The following is a 22,504-nucleotide window of genomic DNA, read 5'->3' as shown; positions in this document are numbered from 1 at the left end:
CTGGAACTGACAACCGGAAGCGGCAGATTCAAACCACTACAAATGACGGAGGAAAGATCACGGAAGTGCTTCACAGGAGGCTCCCAAGCACTGAGGATGTCACCTAGACAGGGGACGAAACATCTGCAACACAAATTCCCAGCTTGGCGAACAGAACCACAATAATGAGACCATGCTGACCACACTGTGGCAGCAGTGAGACACCATTTCCATTAGCTTTTCACATTCCATTTTTTTTAAATTAGTTCCTCAGCATTCAGGGGAATCACAGTGAATGATTGGATTAAATTATCCTAGAGATAAAATCTTTTCTCTTTAACGGTAGTGAGGATTTAATCAAGGTCAGAATAGAATTCCGTTAATTTCAAGATTTTACTAAGTTAAAGTTACTTTATTAACCCAAGTTGCTGTTTGGTGAATATATATTAGTTTTGATCATTCATTTTATGACCATAAGACTGGAAGGCATACAAGCAGAGGGAGGGCATTCACCATTTAAAGAGATCATGGCTGATCTGATAACCCTTGACTCCATTTTCCTGTCTTTTTTCCATAAACTTAGTTTTGGGGACAAGTTCCCCCCAAGCCCCTTTGTGTTGCATATTTATGAGGGTTTTCTCCATTTAAATAATATTCTGTTCTTCTGTTCTCTCTCCGTAAACTGTTTGCATACCTCTCAAACATGCCTTTCCGCCTACTTCTGCATCATCCTCAAATTGTATTTGATTCCTTTCTCCAGGGAATAATACATATTGTACACAGCTGCATTCCCAGCACTGATCCCTGTGGAACCCCCTTATCCTCACTGGCTGTTTTCTGCCCATGAGCAAGATCAGCAAGTTGTATAAGGCATTATATCAATTTAAGTATTTCATTTGAAAGAGAACTTACATGAAAGTAGGTGGCTTAAAATGAAAAACATGTTGGCTTCCTAGGAAAGGAAGCTCCTGTACTAACCCAATCTATACATAAAATCAATTATTAATGCCAAAGCTGTCCACTTCCCAAGAACAAATAAAGCAAAGCTCAAATTTCATTTTCAAGTGTAACTCGACTAGACGGCTAAATCAAAATCACAGCGTTTTGATTGAGGATGACAGCATGTTCTTCAGCTGGGTGCTTTGTTAGATGTGGCGTGATATTATCCACGGAATCATCGCAGAGATGCTGGACAATAATGCAATAATAATTCCACAGTAACAGGATGAGGCCCAAGATGAGAAAAAGTACAATGCAGAGAAAGATGACCAGTTTTCTGTGAGGATAATGTTCCTGACACACAGGCTTGCAACATACTGAGAACCAACTTGTCACTGGTTTAAATGCTGCTCCTGAGAGGAGGCTGATGTGCTGAGTGCTCTTACGTTGATCGCCTGTGTTTGGGGGCAGTTGATTCAGGGCATGTGCCTGTGCTTCAAGGTCAGAATTACAACCATTCAACTTGTGCTGAGCTTCCATATCAGGTGGTGCAGGAGGGACAGGTAAGCACAAAGTTGTCTTTCAGCTCTTGCTTCAGACTGGCAGCTTTCCCTCTTCTGTGTTGCAAGTGGCCTTTGACCAAGTAAGTCAGCCTGTATTAAAAAAAGAGACAAAATGAGTGGAAGAAAGGACTGTGCTACTGTATAACTGACTGACATACATTAAGTAATGTAATTTACACTGACTCATTCACATGCTGTTGAGCAGTTAATACAATGCTACCACAGCTCGGGCACACAATCATACACAGTACAATCGGTTCTATTATAATGCAATAGTTCTATTCTCGAGTGATCTCGCGTTATAAGAAAATCGCACAGTAGCCAGGCCATTCAAACTAATGGGCCGGAATCACGTTATAGCCAGTACAGGTAAGGAACGTTTGTGTCCTACAAATAACAGTCTAAATTCTTCAATTGTGTTAAAGCCAATTTGTGTTGAAGAAATATGCGTTATAGCAGAATCAACTGTACTTTCATCTGCTTCACTGATGTGGGGAATAGAGGATCTGAGTGTTGTCTGGATCAAGATTCTTCAGCATTATTGCTTTTGAGGGTCTTTCCCATGCCATAAAATGTGCATAGACCGATTGTAATTGTATTCTTTCTCAATAAAATGTACTTAATGAGTTGACACTATAATGGGCCGCTGGCCTCCTTCTGTGCGGTTTGATTCTGTGGAAGGTCATCCATTTCTTTAATACCATCTGAATACAAATGGTATAATTCTTAAAAATGCTACATCTAGAAGAAAGACTACATTATTTTACAAAACAATACTGTGAATTTGTTTAAAAAGAGCAAGTGAACAATTTGAGCACAAGTACACAGAAACCCCACACCAACCCACCAGATAATTCAATAAATAGTAAAGTGAAAATTAGAGACAGCACTAGAATATTGGCATTATTTGGTAATAGTTCCAGAACTCTGCAATTCGCACCACCGATAATCACATTGATCCTTGCCAATGTCAGATGGAATTCAGTCTGGATAAATGTCAGGTCATGCACCTGGGCAGGACAAATAAGACAAATAAGGGAATACATTGTGAAAGGTAAACCCTGGGAAGCACAAAGGATCAGAGGGACCTTGGTGTGCATGTACACCAGTCCCTTAAAGTATCAGGACAGGTGGATAAGAAAGCATATGAAATACTTACCTAATTAGCCAAGGCATAGACTTTAATGAGGGTGTACTAAAACTGTATAAAACATTGTTTAGGTCACAGCTAGGGTATCATTGCAGTTCTGGAATCTACATTCTAGGAGGGATGGGATAGCACTGGAGAAGATGCAGAGGAGATTTACCAGAATGTTGCCTGGACTGGAGAGTTCAACTTTGGAAGAGAGATTTGACAGGCTGGGGTTGCTTTCCTTACGGAGGAGATTCAGATACGTATAAAATTATGAGGGGCATAGATAGGGTCACAGGAAGACATTTTTCCCATTGATAGCAGGATCAATGACCAGCGGATGTAGACTTAAGGTAAAGAACAAGAGGTTTAGAGGAGATGTGAGGAAAAGCTTCTTTCACCAACAGAGTGGTGGGAATCTGGAACTCATTGCCTGTAAGTATTTAAATAAGTAGTTCATGTGCACTTGCGATGCCAAGGCTAAGAGGCTATGGGCCAAGTGCTGGAAAACAAGATTAGAACAGTTGGATGGCAGTTTTTGACTGGCAAGGATGCGATGGGCAGAAGGGCCTTTCTTGTGATGTAAATCTCTATGACATTATTGATGTTTTTAGAAGGGAGAAAATTGTGCAATGATATTGCCACTGAATTAGTAACTGAGAGGTCCAAATAACCCTCTGGGGATCCACATAGGAATTCCACCATAGCTGATGGTAAAATCTGACCTTCAATTGACTCTAAATCTACATCTATGTGGTTGACTCTTGACTGTCCTTTGAAATAACAAACCACTCCATTGTCTGAAAGGAATGAAACCAGATGGACCACTTGGCATTGACCTAGGCGCTGGAAATGACAATGATAAACATAGCAGGATCCTCCTTACTAACACCTCAGAACAAGTGCCAAAATTGAGAGCTTTTTTTATATAGGCAAGTCAAGGTACAGCCTGACCTAGTCATACTCACAGAATCACACCTTAAATAATGTTCCAGATAACAATATCACAATCAGTGGGTATGCTCTCCCACCACAGTGGTAAAAGTTGTAAGTATATTATCCTGGGAATCCTTAACAATGACAGCAAACACCATGAAATCTCAGGTCAAACATGAGCAAGGAAACCTCTTACTAATTGTCACATACCAAAATAGGTCTAGGCCACTGAAAACAGATAAAACTTTGGAAGAATATCAGGAAAGTAGGACCAATCTGAAAATGAGGAATTAAGAGGGCTAAAGGGGTCATAGAATATTACAGCGCAGCACAGGCCCTTCGGCCCTCGATGCTGCGCTGACCTGTTGAAACAATCTGAAGCCCATCTAACCTACACTATTCCATTTTCATCCCTATGTCTATCCAATGATCATTTAAATGCCCTTAAAGTTGGCAAGTTTACTACTGTTGCAGGCAGGGCATTCCACGCCCGTACTACTCTGAATAAAGAAACTACCTCTGACATCTGTCCTATATCTATCACCCCTCAATTTAAAGTTATGTCCACTCGCACTAGCCATTGCCATCCCAGGAAAAAAGCTTTCACTGTCCATCCTATCTAACCCTCTGATTATCTTATATGTCTCAAATAAGTCACCTCTCAACCGTCTTCTCTCTAATAAAAACAGCCTCAAGTCTCTCAGCCTTTCCTCATAAGACCTTCCCTCCATTCCAGGCAACATCCTAGTAAATCTCCTCTGAACCCTTTCCAAAGTTTCCACATTCTTCCCATAATACGGCGACCAGAACTGTACGCAATACTCCAAATGCAGCCGCACCAGAGTTTTGTACAGCTGCAGCATGAATCTCATGGATCTGAAACTCAATCCCTCTACCAATAAAAGCTAACACACCATATGCCTTCTTAACAACCTGATCAACTTTCAAGGATCTATGTACCTAGACACCGAGATCTCTCTGTTCAGCTACACTACCAAGAATCTGACCATTAGCCCAGTACTCTGCATTCCTGTACTCCTTCCAAAAGAGAATCACCTCACACTTTTCCACATTAAACTCTATTTGCCACCCCTCACCTCTGCAGCTTATCTATCTCTCTTTGTAACCTACAACATTCTTCGTCACTATCCACAACTCTACCAACTTTAGTGTCTTCTGCAAAGTTACTCAACCATCCTTCTATGCCCTCATCCAGGTCATTTATAAAAATGACAAACAACAGTGGACCCAAAACAGATCCTTGTGGTACCCCACTAGTAACTGAACTCCAGGATAAATATTTCCCATCAACCACCGTCATGTGTATTCTTTCAGCTAGCCAATTTCTGATCCAAACTGCTAAATCACCCTCAATCCCATGCCTCCGTATTTTGTGCAATGGCCTACCGTGGGGAACCTTATGAAATGCCTCACTGAAATCCATCTACACCACATCAACCGATTTATCCTCATCCACTTGTTTGGTCACCTTCTCAAAGAACTCAATAAGGTTAGTGAGGCATGACTTACCCTTCACAAAACCGTGTTGAATATCCCTAATCAACTTATTCCTCTCCAGATGATTATAAATCCTATCGCTTATAACCCTTTCCAACACTTTACACAGAACCAAAGTAAGGCTCACAGTCTATAATTACCAGGGTTGTCTCTACTCCCCTTCTTGAATAGGGGAACAACATTTGCTATCCTCCATTCTTCTGGCACTATTCCAGTAGACAATGACGACATAGAGATCAAAGCCAAAGGCTCAACAATCTCCTCCCTGGTTTCCCAGACAGTCCTAGGATAAAGAGATGGAAATGTGTTGCTGGAAAAGCGCAGCAGGTCAGGCAGCATCTAGGGAAGAGGAGAATCGACGTTTCGGGCATTAGCCCTTCTTCAGTCCTAGGATAAATCCCATCGGGCCCAGGGGACTTATCTATTTTTACACTTTTCAGAATTGCTAACACCTCCTTATGCACGCCAATCCCATCTAGTCTAGTAGTCTGTATCTCAGTATTCTCCTCAGCCACATAGTATTTACACTAGAAAAAGACAGACAAAAAGTATTCATTTAGCACTTCCCCCATCTCCTCTAGCTCCATGCACAACTTCCTATTACTATGCTCGATTGGCCCTAATCTTCCTCTGGTCATTCTTTTATTCCTGATATACCTGTAGAAAGCCTTAGGGTTTTCCTTAATCCTATCCACCAACAACTTGGTGGATAGGATTAAGGAATGACAGGTCTAACATATGAGGAACGGCTGAGGATACTGGGATTGTATTCGTTGGAGTTTAGAAGATTAAGGGGAGACTTAATAGAGACGTACAAAATAATACATGGCTTGGAAAAGGTGGATGCTAGGAAATTGTTTCAGTTAAACGAGGAGACTAGGACCCGTGGACACAGCCTTAGAATTAGAGGGGGTCATTTCAGAACAGAAATGCGGAGGCATTTCTTCAGCCAGAGAGTGGTGGGCCTGTGGAATTCATTGCCACGGAGTGCAGTGGAAGCCGGGACGCTAAATGTCTTCAAGGCCGAGATTGATAGATTCTTGTTGTCTCGAGGAATTAAGGGCTACGGGGAGAACGCTGGTAAGTGGAGCTGAAATGCGCATCAGCCATGATTGAATGGCGGAGTGGACTTGATGGGCCGAATGGCCTTACTTCCACTCCTATGTCTTATGGTCTTATGGTCTAACTTCTCATTATCCCTCACGGCTCTTCTGAGCTCTCTCTTTAGGTCTTCCCTGGCTAACTTGTAACTCTCAAGTGCCCTGAGCCATCACATCTCATCCTAACGTAAGCCGCCTTCTTCCTCTTGATAAGAGATTCAACTTACTTAGTAAACCATGACTCCCGTGCTCGACAACTTCCTCCCTACCTGACTGGTACATACTTAAAGACACGCATTGGCTGTTCCTTGATTAAGCTCCATATTTCAATTGTGCCCACCCCCTGCAGTTTCCTTCCCCATCCTATGCATCCTAAATCTTCCCTAATCGCATTGTAATTGCTTTTCCCCCAGCTATAACTTTTGTCCTGTGGTATATACCTATCCCTTTCCATCACTAAAGTAAACATAACTGAATTGTGGTCATTACCAATAAAGTCCTTACCTACCTCCAAATCTAACACCTGGCCAGGTTCATTACCCAGTAGCAAATCCAATGTGGCCTCACCCCTTTTTGGCCTGTCTACGTACTGAGTCAGGAAACCCTCCTGCACACACATTCTGACCCATCTAAAATACTTGAACTACAGTATTCCCAGTCAATATTTGGAAAGTTAAAGTTTCCCATAACAACTTACTCTGTCACACTCACTTCTATCGAGAATCATCTTGTTATCCTTTCCTCTAAATCTCTGGAATTATTTGGAAGCCAATAGAAGACGCCCTACAGGGTAACCTCTCCTTTCCGGTTTCTAATCTCTTCCCATACTACCTCAGTAGACAAGTCCTCAAACATCCTTTCTGCAACCGTAATACTGTCCTTGACAAACAGTGCCACACCACCCGCCTATTTATTGTGCTTCCAAATAAACCTGTTGGACTAAAACCTGGTGTTGTGTGATTTTCAACTTTGTACACCCCAGTCCAACACTGGCATCTCAATCACAATATATTTGCAGTATCCTTGAACACAGGTGAGGTCCTGGAGGACTGGAGAATTGCTAATGGTGCCCCCTTGTTTAAGAAGGGTAGCAGGGATAATCCAGGTAATTACAGACCTGTGAACCTGACGTCAGTGGTAGGGAAGCTGCTGGAGAAGATACTGAGGGATAGGATATATACCTGTTTGGAAGAAAATGGGCTTATCTGTGATAGGCAACATGGTTTTGTGCAGGGACGGTCATATCTTACCAATGTATTACAATTCTTTGAGGAAGTGACAAAGTTGATTGATGAGGGAAGAGCTATAGATATCATATACATGGACTTCAGTAAGGCATTTGATAAGGTTCCCCATAGTAGGCTGATGGAGAAAGTGAAGTCACGTGGGATCCAGGGTGTACTAGCTAGATGATAGAGAACTGGCTGGATAACAGGAGACAGAGAGTAGTAGTGGAAGGGAATTTCTCAAAATAGACAACTATGACCAGTGGTGTTCCATATGAATCTGTGTTGGGACCACAGTTTGTGATTTACATAAATGAGCTGGAAGAAGGTATAGGTGGCCTGATTAGCAAGTTTGCAGAAGACACAAAGGTTGGTGGAGTAGCAAATAGTAAGAGAATGCAGCAGAATATAGATAGATTGGAGAGTTGGGCAGAAAAATGGCAGATGGAGTTCAATCCGGGCAATTGCGAGGTGATGCATTTTGCAAAATCCAATTCAAAAGTGAACTATGCGGTAAATGGAAAAGCCCTGGGGAAAATTGTTGTATGGAGAGATCTAGGTATTCAGGTCCATTGTTCCCTGAAATTGGCAATGCAGGACAATAAGGTGGTCAAGAAGGCATATGGCATGCTTTCCTTCATCAGAAAGGGTATGGAAAACAAGAGTTGGCAAGTCATGTTATAGTTGAATAGGACTTAATATCGACTACATTTGGAATACCGCACACAGTTCTGGTTGCCACATTACCAAAAGAATGTAGATGCTTTGGAGAGGATGCAGAGGAGGTTCACCAGGACATTGCCTGTTATGGAGGGTGCTAGCTATGAAGAGAAGTTGAGTAGATTAGGATTATTTTCATTAGAAAGATGGAGGTTGAGGGGGAACCTGATTAAAACCTACAAAATCATAGGAGGTATAGACAGGGCGGATAGCAAGAAGCTTTTTTCCCAGAGTGGGGACTCAATTCCTAGGGGTCACGAGTTCAAGGTGAGTGTGGAAAAGTTTAAGGGAGATATACATGGAAAGCTCTTTACACAGAGGGTGGTGGGTGTCTGGAACGCATTGCCAATAGAAGTGGTAGAGGTGAGAACAATAGCATCATTTAAGAGGTATCTAGACAGATACATGAACGGGTAGGGTGTAGAGAGATACAGATCTTTAGAAAATAGGCGACAGGTTTAGATAGAGGATGTGGATCAACACAGGCTTGGAGGGCCAATGGCTCTGTTCCTCTGTTGTAATTTTCTTTGTTCTTTAACATTTAAGGCATCACCAGTACTGAGATTCCCCCCTATCAACATCCTGGTGGTTATCACTGACCAGAAACTGAACTCGTCACATAAATACAGAGGCTAAGAATTCTACAGTAAGTAACTCACCTCTCGAGTCCCCAAAGCTTTCCACAATCTACAATGCACAAGTCAGGAGTGTGATGGAATACTCCCCACTAACTTGGATTATTGCAGTTCCAACAACACTCAGAGGCTTGACATCATCCGTACAAAACAGCCCACTTGATTGGTACCAGATCCACAAGCATCCACTCCTTCCATCACCATGCAATAGTACTATTGACAAGATCACTGCACAAATTTTCCTTAGCAACTTTTAAACCTATGATCACTATCATGTATAACAACAAGGGCATCGGAAACATGAGAACACCACCATTTGCAAGTTTTCCTTCAGACCATTCCACAATTAAAAATATATCACCATTCCTTTACTGTTGCAGGTTAAAATCTTCGAACTCCCTCCCTAACAGCATTTTGGATGGACCTACACTGGTAAGACTGCAGTAGTTCAATAAAGAGTCTTCACCATCACCTTCCTAAGGGTAACTAGAGTTGGACAATAAACATGGAAACATTGAAAACAGGTCTAGGAATCGGCCATTCGGCCCTTTGAGCCTGCACCACCGTTCACTACAATCATGGCTGATCATACAATCTCAGTTATCCCCATTCCTGCCCCCTCCCCATTCCCCTTGATCCCTTTAGCCACAAGGGCCATGTCCACCTTCCCCTTGAATATATCTAATGAACTGGCCCCAACACCTTTCTGTGGGAGAGAATTCCACAGGCGCTCAAATCTCAGAGTGAAGAAATTCTTCCTCATCTCAGTCCTGAATGGCTTACCCCTTATTGGCTGACCCAGCCAACAAAACCCACATCCTCCTACGAATGAGGCCCCTATCCTCTTAGGAGATCACAAACACGGAACATAGATTTACCTGCCATGCATGTTGATAGGCCCACCTGCTGCTGTGTTCAGACTTGTGGTGGGCACCCCTAAAGTGATCATTAATTATTCAATTAATGGTCTGAATTGGCAGAGGCTTTGGAAGTCAGACCAAGCTCAAAGAGGTGGTGGTAATGTCACTAGACTAGCAATGTAGAACACCAAACTGATGCTTAATGAACTATGGGTTCAAATTCCACCACAGCAGATGATGATATATGAATTCAATAAAATCTGGAAGTTGGACCATAGGCTTTTCCACCCTGGGCTTAATCCTGGTGGAGGTGAGAAGGTTCACACCATCACCTCTACCTCCAGAGACAGCCCAGGCTAGATCACCAGCTTTGTTACAATCTGGTTAAAGAGCAGTAACCTTCAAATTATAAAAGTATGCAAAAGGTGAGATCAAAAGAAACTTGCAGCAATAAAACCACAAGGTTCAAGATTTTTAAACAAACAAGAAAACTTTATTGTACAAGTTAGAACAGTAATACAGTTTACAATGCCACATATAGCATAATTCTAACATCCAGAGTTAACACATCAAAAACATCCTACAACACATAAAAATAGCAGACCCCATGGAGTTCTTAATCACATTCTTCTGAAACTCCTCCTCCCCCATGATAGTCATCAAATCTCATTAAAATCTTCACAACAGATTGCAATTCTTCACTTTTATCAACCCAGCCTGGAAATTTCCTCAAACAGCTGTTCCATCATTGGTTGCCCCAGTGACTGCTCCTGACCTGGTCACCTGTCCCTCCTCTCCTGGGTCCATGCTGCCCCTCCTCTCCTGGGTCCATGCTGCCCCTCCTCTCCTGGGTCCATGCTGTCCTGAACTCTGAAAACTGCACTTCAGTATTTATTTGCAGGCACGACTCGAGCTTTTTACCAAAAATCTCTCACCAAGCTGGTTTTTCCCTTGTGCTTTTACCAGAACTCCATTCTAACTCAGTCATCACAGAGATATTGCTCATACCTTCTCAACCTCAGTTGTACTGACCAATGATTGTCAGCCAGTTTCTTGTAAACTGTAACAACTTCCAAGACATTTCCTCAGCTTGAACAACACCTAGCTTCCTTTTAAGTACTAAAACGCAACCGGAGTTCTACCAGCCCAAACTGCTTTTGGGACTGAACTCACTTTCACCTACAGAGAATCCATGTAGTTCAGTTGCCTGCAGGTCAGTTACAAATCACTGCTTCTGACATGGTGTCTATTCTACATCCTCCATGTAAGGACAGTTATCAAAGTATGTGTCTGTCTCCTTTGAACCTATTTTTCTAATCAACCTACTCAGAAATATTACTAAAAACGTCTGGACCAGTAGGGATTCGAACCCAGACCCCCCAGTCCAGGGTCATGGACACTAGCACTATGCCTCAAGAAGGCCTGTCTCCTTTAAACTCCAGTAGTCCCTGAACTGTCCTAAGTGACTTTGAAAATATTGTAATAGGCCCTTCCTCTTATTGCTGGGAGACATGGTGAGTCAGCGGTTAGCACTGCTGCCTCACAATGCCAGGGACCAGGGTTCATTTCCATCCTTGGGGGTCTGTCTGTGTGGAGTTCACACATTTTCCCCATGTCTGTGCGGGTTCCCTTCTGGTTCTACAGTTTCCTCCCACAGTCCAAAGATGTAGGTCATGCTAAATTGCTCATAGTGTCCAAGGACATGCAAGCTAGGTGGATTAGCCATGGGAAATGCAAAGTTGTAGTGTTGGAGCTGTGGGTCTGGGTGGGATGCTCTTTGGAAGGTCAGTTAGACTTGATGGGCTAAATGGCCTGTTTCCACAGTATAGGGATTCAATGATAATTGAATGTTGCCACCTAGCAAAATATGGAACCAAGTGTTCCATAACTGTTGCCAGACACAGATTGCAGGTTTGCTCACAACATTCTGTCGAATTGGTTTTCTGCACGGCTTCCAGAAGTGAAAGCTAATGCGTCATTATGTGTCCAGCCACGTAGCTCTGGAGGAACATTGCTTGCTCAATACAAAATGGAATGTATAACTCGATGCACACAATGTATTCAAGTTTAAGATTATCTCCTCTTGTTTGGAAATCCTGCAGTAGAATACTTTATTAACCTTATAAAATTCATAATCTTTTAAATATTTCAAATGTATCACTCCTAATGACTAAAACGCAAGAAAATACAAAATGTTGCTTATATATACACACTGTCTCCTCGTAAATTAATCATTTTAAAAGCTTTCTTTAAATATATAAAAGGTAACACAAAGGTTAAGGTGAACCTAAGGCCCCTAGAAAATTATTCTGACAAGTGAACATCTTTGAAACAAACAGGATTCTTAATGGGCCTGACAGGATAAATGCTGAGAGGATGTTTCCCTTCATTGAAGAGTCCAGGAGCAGAGGACATAGTCTCAGAATAAAGGGGCACCAATTTAAGATTATGATGATAAGGAATTTCTCCTCTCAGAGGGCGGAGTCTCCTTGGAACTCCTTGCCACAGAGAGCTGTGGGGTAGAGTCCCTCTGTATGTTTAAGATTGAGATACAGAGGTTCTTGATTTATGGGAAAAATGCAGGAATTGGACATGAAGGTCACATCAGTTATGACCCTTCTGAATGGCAGAGCAGGCTCCAGGGGCCCAGTCGCCTACACCTACTCCTATTTCTTATTGTCTTATGGTCTTAAGTCATGTCATTCGGGTGAGCCTAAGATGCTCTCACGCCAGAGACAATGAATGTCCCTCAGGTTGTGTCCCCCAAACTAAATGCAGTTACTTTAGAGAGCTCTGACTAAAATAAAAGTAATTAAGGCTTGGAAGGAGATTCCGTATCAAGACTGTGGAATAGCCTGTGAACACAGGTTCCACATCAAATCATGAAGAATGGTAAGGGACAAAAATGATCACATGTAATTTAGATACCACAATATTAACAAAGCAGAAAACGTCAGCATCTAAAAACGATGGACAAGGAATGACCAGCTAGTCACTTGCCTGTCAATCTGTGCATCATACAACCAAACACATCATTTAGATTCCCTGCCTGCCTTCTTGGAGAGACAAATGTTGAATACAGAACCTCAGAGGTCCGAAGATAGTTTTGGGAAATCTACTCAAACCTTTGAAGCATTCTGCCTTGGCCATAGGGTGGCTACAATATCCCAGTTACCTGCAAACACCACCAGATGGAAACTAGCACAGTTACTGGTTTAACAATGAGAAACGTCTGTGAGACTAGATTGAGACTGTCCTTCCTGGAGTGAAGGAGGATGAAAGGGGATTTGATAGAGGTTTTCAAACTCATGAACATTCTGGACATAGTAGATAGGGAGAAGCTGCTCCCACTCGTAAAAGGAACAAGAACGAGACTTAAAGTGATGTGCAAAAGAAACAAGGGTGATGTGAGAAAAATCATTTCACTCAGCAAGTGATTGGGGTAAGGAGTGTACGAAATGAAGCATTTAAGAGGGGCAGCGGATGATTATTTGAATAGAAATAATGTGCAAGGATATGGGGAGAAAGCAGGAAATTGGCACTTGTTAATCATACATGTTTGAAATGCTAGAGCAGGTATGATGGGCTGAATGGCCTTATGAACCATAGTACTTGAATGATTCTATGAATCCCCTTACACTGGTCAAAGTGACTTTACACTGACTAAACTGAATTCCACTGAGATCCAATAATAGACAAATTAGTTCTCATTGGAGAATGAGTCCCAAAGGAACTCAGAGATAAACAACATCACAGAAGGTTGTAACTACGGCAAAGAGATGAGATGGAAATCAATAAAAAGTGAGTTCTGAAGAAGAGCCACTGAACTCAAAATGTTAACTCTGTTTTCTCTCCACAGATGTTGCCTGATCTGCTGAATTTGTCCAGTAACTTCTGTTTTATGTATTTGAGATGAACATCACATCTGGAGGGGTTAAAATGCACCACTGTCACATTCCCTTAATACCAGAATTAAACACAACTGCTGTCATACTCTTGACACTGAGATTAAACACGCTGCGTCACACTCCATTACACTGGGGTTAAACACACTGCTGTCACACTTATTTTCACTCTGATTAAACACAATGCTGTCACACTCTGTTACATTGGGGTTAAACTGATATTACACATGCGTTTACACTGAAGTTAAGATGCATTTCTGTCACATATTTACAATTAGATTTAAACACACTGCTGTTAGTCTCATTTAGACTGGGAGTTAATGCATTTATTTACCTCAGTCTTTGTCCGTCGTATTTGGAATTAAGAGTCTCAGTCTGTACACAACGGCACACACTGTGTTCTTGGTGTTCCTGCTCTGGCTTTCAGGTCTCAGATAAAGAATTATCTTGCTGCAGCTGTTGGTGCGTCCCCCTTGGCTCTGAGCCAGATTTTCAGCTGTTGGTACAGCTCGTACATTCAATATAACCTGTTTACTGCAGCAAGTGATCCTCCCATCTTCAATGAATCTGCCTCTACTCTCCTGATTGATCCAAAATATTTGGGGCTGTCAATCTTTTGTTATCGGTGGCTTCCTTGTTATTCTCTCTGATGGCTCAGGGAACAAAAGATTCATTACGCATTTCATTTGAAAATAAGTGCATTCAAAAGCTTTCTGTACATTATTTAATTGCAATAGATTGGAATTAACACTAATCCATAGTTCAACACACGCGTGTTGAATTTAATTAACCTCAGCACTTTCTTGTTTTTGCTTTAAGTGCCACTGTCAATGATCTTTTGCATGACAGCCTGAATCTGGCCCCATTTCAAGTCAAACTGGTTTAGACAATACAGGCATTTGATAAACGCAAGGCTGGGGGAGGAGGTAGATTTCAGAGGTACAAAGTGAAGGCAGTGACTGGAGATAGGTTGAGGTGAGAAGGGATGTAAGTAGGGGGAGGATGGTAAGGGTGAGGTACAGTCAGAGTAAATACAAATTAAGAGGAGCAACAGCTGAGAAAGAAAGGAACAGGGAAGGGAAAGTGAATGAGAAGGGAATGGGTGACAGAGTGGATGGGGAGAAAGGAGGAGACCAGAAAGGACAGTAAGAAGAATAAGAGGAGATGAATAGAAATAAGGGCAACGGTTAAAAAGAACTGAAGGGAGAGGAAGAAGAGTGGTGGTGAGAAGGGGAGTTAGAGTGCAGGACAAAAAGAGGAGTCACTAGCAGGAGCCTGTACCGGGGAAGATTTAAAATCGAGCACTAGGGTTCTTGGGCCTAGTTTAAGCACCTTCCTTTCAGGAGGAGCCTGTACCAGGGAGAATTTAAAATTGAGTGCGGGGGCTCTCGGGCCTGGTTTCGATTTGGGCACATTCCTTTCAGGAGTTGGAAACCACGCATTCCAGGGAAACATCCTGCTGATGTCACAAGGAGAAAAGGAGCATACTTTCTGATTAATCGGTGCTGGTTAGATACTAGTTTGTGTTAGCCCATTCACTCCTTTGGTGCTATATGAAGCATCATAAAAAGCTGTAGAAACATGGTCACATCCAAGGTACTGGAAAATAGATGGGTGACCGCTAGCTGGGGCAGGCAGTCAGTGCAGGAACCTCCTACCACTGTCCTTTAGTCAAACAAATATTCTGGTTAAATACTGGTGAGGTCAAGAAAGGGGAGGGAGGTGTCCAAGGTGGACTATGTGAATTTGAGGGCGGGGTGGAAGTTGTTGGCAATATCGATGAACTGCTCCAGTTCAGCCTGGGTGCACGTTGCAGTCATTCCTCCCATTGACCAACCAGGTTGTACCCTCTACCTGTGTTCACCGATCACTACCTCACCACTTCACCCCCTCCCCACCCAAACCTCCCCACCATCTCCTCCCTTCTCTGCAGCCCCCCTTACTCCCACCCCCAGTCCTGAAGAAGCACTGACGTCTCCACCTCCTGATGCTGCCTGGCTTGCTGTGTTCTTCCAGCCTCCTGCTTGTCCAGTCTGGTAGAAAGAGTGGCAAGGTCCTGTAACTGACAATTCAGGGAGTTAGGTAATAAACTAAAAAGCAGGGCCCCTCAAGTAGGAATCTCAGGATTACTCACCTTGCCACGTGCTACTGAGGCTGGGAACAGAGACAGAATATAATTGAACCTATGGCCAAAGAGCTGGTGTCGGGGGAAGGGCTCCAGATATGTGGATCATTGGGATGTCTTCCAGGGAAGGTGGGACCTGTACAAGGTGGATAGTTTGCATCAAATACTGAAGAGGTGCGAGTATCCTGGCAGGAAGGTTTGATAATGACACTTTGGGAGGGTTCAAACTAGCGTGGCAGGACGGTAGGAACCAGAGCAGCAGGTCAGTAAGTATAGAGACTGTGAAAGAGCTTAAGTCTAAGGCAAATATAGCTAAGTGTAAGAGAAGTCAGGGAGAGGTTGCTGTGCTTAGAGGAACTGGAGGTTTGAACTGGCACCTTAACATGCTGGGATATCAATGTTTTAGATAAGACAGAGGAGGAAGCAAGAGGGGGGTGGACTTGCATTACTGGTTAGGGAGCACATCACAGCTGTGTTGAGGGAAGACACCCTGGAGGGATCTTGCAGCAAGGCATTATGGGTAGAGGAGAAAGTGAGGACTGCAGATGCTGGAGATCAGAGCTGAAAATGTGTTGCTGGAAAAGCGCAGCAGGTCAGGCAGCATCCAGGGAGCAGGGGAATCGACGTTTTGGGCATAAGCCCTTCTTCATTATGGGTAGAGCTCAGGACAATGCTGGGATTACACTAAAGACCTCCCAACTGCCGACTGGAGATAGAGGGAGAGATATGTAGTCAGATTCTGGAAAGATGTGAAAATAACAGGGTTGCTGTGGTGGGTGATTTTTAACTTTCCCCATATTGACTGGGATTCCCTTAGTGCCAGAGGTTTGGATGGGGAGCAATTCATTAGGCATGTCCAGGTGGGTTTTATGAAACAGCACAGGCAGTTCTCATATAAAGCATATTTTGGCAGCGTGATTTGGCTATAATGTCACTGAAGAAATAGGGAACAGTAGGTCTCGATAATGCAATTCCAGCGGTGATAGATTTTCATGCTTCGTTTGGCACATGCGCTGATGTCAGCTGCCATCAGAGCATGTCCGAGGTACAGTAATATACGTTGAGAAGCTTAATCTCAAACACTAAATGAAGGAATGTTCATTGCTGTCCCTCTGAGATAAAAACATTCTTGTATAATTCCTATATAAGCCCAGTATAATTCCTGCAGGATTGCATTACTCTGATACATACCATTTGCCTTTCTAATTTGTTCTTGTACCTGCATATCACACAATTAACTCCTACAGTATCCCTTTTTTTCAAAAATGGAGGGGCATAGTGACAAGAATGTTAGTAAGAAGCATCCTGGTAATAAAATTGCAAGTGGTGAATCCAAAAGTCAAAGAGCATTGTGTTGTCCTTGCAAAGCAGGCTGGCTTTGAAGTCGAAAGTGAGGATATTGAAGAGCCAGCTTTAGTCCCACTCTACAGCTGATCTACACCAGCTTGTTGTTGAGGAGAAAGTGGAAGCTGGAGATGAAGACAATGCAGCACCACGAGAGCTTTTCACTTCCCTTTTGTCTTCTACCTTGAGGGAAATTGAGGCAGTTGCAGCTCTTAGAGGACAATTACAGCGCAGAACACATCAGGGTAGCAATTCATCCAATAAGGTATCATCTGGCACCCTATAAACAGTTTCAAGACAGAAGAAAAATGGCAAAGCAGCAAAAACAGGGTTTCTTTTTTAAACCAACCCTCAAGAAACAGTCAGAAGACAAACAACCACAGCGATCCACTTCTGCAAACCACAATTACACCTTAAGGTGATGGTGATGATGATGACCCTCTGTTCCTGCAATAACAATATTTTTTCAATGTAATGTGTTTTTTTGTTTTGTTAATAAATATGATATGAACCTTTGTTCTGGTTGTGCTACTTTGTGTTAAGCTTTTGGGTGATTTTTGAGCGATTGTGAGTAATATTTTTTGCTGGTTTTCCCCTAACCTCAATTTTCCCACAGGCCCCATTATTGCTATTAAGCGAGGTTTCACTAGAATACAATTATGACATTACAGGAGAACTACCTGTATGTGGATAGTCCAACAAGGGAGGGGGCCATTCTGGACCTGGTATTGGAAAATGAGTACAGCCAAGTGATCAAAGTTTCAGTGAGGAAACATTTTGGGAATAGTGACCACAATTCCATAAATTGTTGAATACTTATGGATTTGGATAAATGCGAACCTCGGATGAGGTTGTTAAATTAGGGGAATACCAACCATAACCAAATAGGCAAGGTTGGCGAATATGGATTGGAAGCAGCTGTTTGAGGGTAAATCCACACCTGACATATGGGAGTCTTTTAAGGACAAGTTGATTAGATTGCAGGACAGGCATGTTCCTGTGAAAATGAAGAACAGGAATGGCAGGATTCAGGAACCTTGGATGACAGGAGCAATTATCAGATTAGTCCAAAAGTTAGGAAACATACTTAAGGTCTGGGCAACAAAAATAGAAAAATCCATGAAGACTAAAGAGAACGTAGGAAGGTGCTCAAAAGGAATTCGGAAGGCTGGAAGAGGCCATGAAATCCCTACAGTGTCGAAGCAGACCATTCAGCCCACCGAGGCAATACCAACACTCCAAAGAACATCCCACCCCAGACCTAACCCCTCCCTGTAACTCTGCATTTCCCACAGCTAATCTTCCTAGCCTGCACATCCCTGGACACTATGGGCAATTTAGCATGGTCAATTCACCTAACCTGCACATCGTTAGACTGTGGAATGAAACCAGAGCATTCAGTGAAAACCCACACAGACACATGCAAATTCCACACAGATGCCTGAGGCAGGAATTGAATCCGGGTGCCTGATGCTGTGAGGCAGCAGTGCTAACCTCTGAGCTACTGTGTTGTCCAATGTCCTTGGCTAGCAGGGTTAAGGAGAATCTCAAAGCACTTTATACATATATTCGGAGCAAGAGGATAGCTAGGAAAAAGAGTAGGCCCATTCAAGGATAAAGGAAGGAGGTTACGTGTGGATCCAGAGGGAATGGATGAGATCCTTATTGAGTACTTTATATTGGTATTCACCAATGAGAGGGACATGAGGAATGTTGAGGTTAGGGAGAGGTGTGTGAATACTCTTGGGCAGGTCAATATAATGACAGAGGAAGTGACAGGTGTTGTGAAATGCGTTAAAGTAGACAAGTCCCCAGAGTCAAGCAGGATATTTCCCAGGCTATTATGGGAGGGAAGGGAGGAAGTAGTTGGAGCCTTAACAAATATCTTTGCATCAGGCAAGGTTCCAGAGGACTGGAGAATGGCCAATGTTGTTCCTTTGTTTAAGGAGAGATAATCGAGGTACTTACATATGGTGAACCTAATGTCAGTGGTGGGGAAGCTTTTGAAGAAGGTACTAAGACATAGGATTTATTCATATTTGGAAGTGAATGGGCTTGTTAGTGAAAGGCAGCATAGGTTTGTGTGAGGAAAGTCATGTCTCATCAACTCACCTTCCCACTCCACCAAGGACATGCATGCCTTGGGCCTCCTCCACAGCTAAACCCTTATCACCCGATGCCTGGAGGAAGAGCGCTTCATCTTCCACTTTGGGACCCTCCAACCACTCGGGATCAATGTGGATTTCACCAGTTTCATCATTTTCCCCCCGCCCAGATCCGTTGCCTGGTCTGGAGGGTTTTGGTTATGAGGAGAGGTTGGATAAACTCAAATTGTTTTCACTGGAAAAATGGAGGCTGAGGGATGACCTGTCTGCAAAATTATAAGGTATAGTTAGGATGGATAGTCAAAAGGCTTTTTCTCAGGGTGGATAGGTCAACTACAATAGGACACAGGTTCAAGGTGACGGGGGAAAGTGTAGAGGAGAAGTGTAGGGAAAGTTTTTCACCCAGATGGTGGTGGGTGCCTGGAACATACTGCCAGTAGAGGTGGCGGAAGCAGGCAAGTTAGCAACATTTAAGGCATATCTTCATAGATACATGAACGTGAGGCGAACAGAGGTATGGATACTTCGATGGGCAATAAGTAGTGTGTAAGGATTAGAAATCAGAGCAGACTTGGTAGGCCAAAGGGCTTGTTCCTGTGTTATATTGTACTGGATGCACATGGACCTGGGTTAAACATGTAGAGTGTGATGCACTGGGTGAGCTTTTGCTCTGAAGGGGTAAGGCCAGTATTAAATGCTCATCCTTAATTGTCCAGCAGACAGTTAAGAGTCAACCACGTTGCTGTGGGTCTGCAGTCACATGTAGGCCAGACGAGGTAAGGATGGCACTTTCCTTCCCTAAAGGACATTAGTGAACCAAATGGGTTTCCCCTCCTGACAATCGACAATGGTTTTATGGTCATAGGGTCAGAGATGTACAGCACAGAAACAGACCCTTTGATCCAACTCGTCCATGCTGACCAGATATCCTAAACAGATCTAGTCCCATTTGCCAGCATTTGGCCCATATCCCTCTGAACACTTCCTATTCATATACCCATTCAGGTGCCTTTTAAATGTTGCAATTGTACCAGCCTTCACCACATCATCTGCAACTCATTCCATGCACACACCACCCTCTGAATGAAAACATTGCCCCTTAGGTCCCTTTTAAATATTTCCCCTATCACCTTAAGCCTAAGATCTCTCATTTTGGACTCCCACACCCTTAGAAAAATACCTTGTCTATTTAGCCTATCCATGCCCCTCATGACTTTATAAACCTCTATAAGGTCACCCTCAGCCTCCAACGCTCCAGGAAAATAGCCCCAATCTATTCAGTCTCTCCCATAACTCAAACCCTCCAAACCTGGTAACATCCTTGTAAATCTTTTTTTTCAAGTTTCACAACATCGTTCCTATAGGAGGGAGACCAGGATTGCATGCAGTATTCCAATAATGGTTTAACCAATATCCTGTTTGGCCGCAACATGACCTCCTAACTCAATGCGCTGACCAAGCATACCAAACGCCTTCTTCACTATCCTGTCTACTTGTGACTCCACTTTCAAGGAATTATGAACCTGCACTCCAAGGTCTCTTTGTTCAGCAACACTCCCCAGGACCTTACCATTAAGTGTAAAAGTCCTACGCTGATCTGCCTTTCCATTTATCTAAATTAAACTCCATCTGCCAGTCCTTGACCCATCTGATTAAGATCCCGTTGTACTGAGATAACCTTCTTCACTGTTACTACACCTTCAATTTTGGTGTCATCTGCAAACTTACTAACAACAGCTCAAATGTTCACATCCAAATCATTTATATAAATGACAAAAAACAGTGGACCCAGCACCAAATGTTGTGGTACTCTTAATTCTGGATTTTTATTGAATTAAAATTCCACAATCTGCCATGGTGGGATTTGACCCCAGGTCCCCAGAATATTACCTGGATTTCACGATTAATAGTCAGCCGATAATACCACTTGGCCATCTCCTGCCCTGATGCAATGTTAAGTGAGACAGATGCTCATCAATTTCCTTATGACAAAGAAGCACAACAAATACTCGGGTTCTTTTAGGCAGTTGTACAAGCTACAGTTCATTACGACTAGCATTGATGTGGCCATCTGGGATCTTAGACATACGTTTACGATGGTAAATCAGGACAGTCCTCATTACTGCTCTTCCATTTTTGTTGTAAGAATGCTTCTTTTAACTTGCTGTTGCCTGCAATGAAAAAGCCTAGCTGTTATTATACCCATGGTAACACCTGTGGACAGAAGGGAAACTGCAAGCAATTTAGGCACAGCATCTACTTTTCAACCATTCCACTAGTAAGGGGAAATGCAGTTGAGGAATAGAATGGAAGTGGTCCTCAAAGGGCTCATTTTCACTTAGTCTCCAGTGTAGCTTTTAGGGAGGTTAACAGAGAGGCATCCAAATCCCAGGAACAGTAATGACTCAGCCCTCCAAGTTTGTTTCAGCGTTTATTGACTGGACATCTTGTTTTGAAGCTAATTCAACAATTCATGGAAACAATTCTGTAAAGGGAGCTCACCCATAGTAATGGTGCCAAAACCAGATGGTACACAATGATTGTGTGCAGACTATCACAAAGTCAATGCAGTTACAAGATCTGATTCATATCCTAGTCCACATTTGGAAAGCTGCATTGAGAAGGATAAAGAATTTATGTTTCTAAGTTGGACTTACTCAAAGAGGATACTAGCAGGTACCTTTATCCAAAACAGTGAAGGGAATTTCGGCTTTCGTGACACCAAATGTACAGTATCAGTTTAAAGTCATGCCATTTGGTATGAAAAATGTACCAGCCACATTTCAAAGATTAAGCAAAAGAGTCATTTCAGGATTATCCAACTGTGTGGTGTATATCGTCAATCTGGTGATTTTTAGCTACGCATGGAAGGAACATTTGGAGCACCTATCTGAATTGTTTGACTTTGAAGGTGTGGACTTAGTGATAAATCTGGCCGAGAGAGTTCGCAAAAGTCCAACTCATGTTCCTGGCCATGGACAAATGGACCCACAATCTGTGAAAACATGGTTATTGGGGAGTTTCCCATACCATTGAAGAAGAGGGAAGTTTCGGATTCCTGAGTAGTTTATGTTGGGAGTTCATACTGAATTTTAGAAATGTGGTTTCTCCACTGACTGACCTGGTGAAGTGCAGAAAATTTCAGTGAACGGAGGACTGTCAGAAGGCATTTGACAACCTGAGAACTGCTAAACCCAATGTTAGCCATACCTAATTATGCAAAGCCATTCAAGGTGGTTATCGATGGAGTGATACGGAGGTTGGTGCTATACTTTTGCAAGATGACAAGATAGAAAGTTGTACTTGGTATTTTTACAGAAAATTGAATCATCGTGATCAGAAATAATCCATAATTGAGGTCACCCGAAGCCTGTTGTTGACATTACGCATTTCAACATATACATTGCCTGCAATGTC

The 22,504-nt window shown here is 42.8% G+C and overlaps 1 long non-coding RNA gene across 2 annotated transcripts; it reads right to left on the bottom strand.

Moving 5' to 3' along the window:
* Positions 1-451: 451 nt before the first annotated feature.
* Positions 452-21,242, bottom strand: LOC122564714. Of its 2 annotated transcripts, XR_006315979.1 has the most exons (4): positions 20,978-21,242; positions 17,166-17,262; positions 13,848-14,166; positions 452-1,571 (listed from the first exon to the last, which is right to left on the bottom strand). It is a non-coding gene; the product is annotated as an uncharacterized LOC122564714 (long non-coding RNA). The 2 variants fall into 2 exon arrangements; XR_006315978.1 differs by lacking the exons at positions 17,166-17,262; positions 20,978-21,242 and having other exon boundaries at positions 13,848-15,270.
* Positions 21,243-22,504: the final 1,262 nt, after the last annotated feature.

The sequence above is a fragment of the Chiloscyllium plagiosum genome, chromosome 30 (genome assembly GCF_004010195.1).
Source record: "Chiloscyllium plagiosum isolate BGI_BamShark_2017 chromosome 30, ASM401019v2, whole genome shotgun sequence".
Lineage (NCBI taxonomy): Eukaryota > Metazoa > Chordata > Chondrichthyes > Orectolobiformes > Hemiscylliidae > Chiloscyllium > Chiloscyllium plagiosum.
Note: the sequence above shows the minus strand (reverse complement) of the source record. Positions and strands in the feature narration are given on the sequence as shown.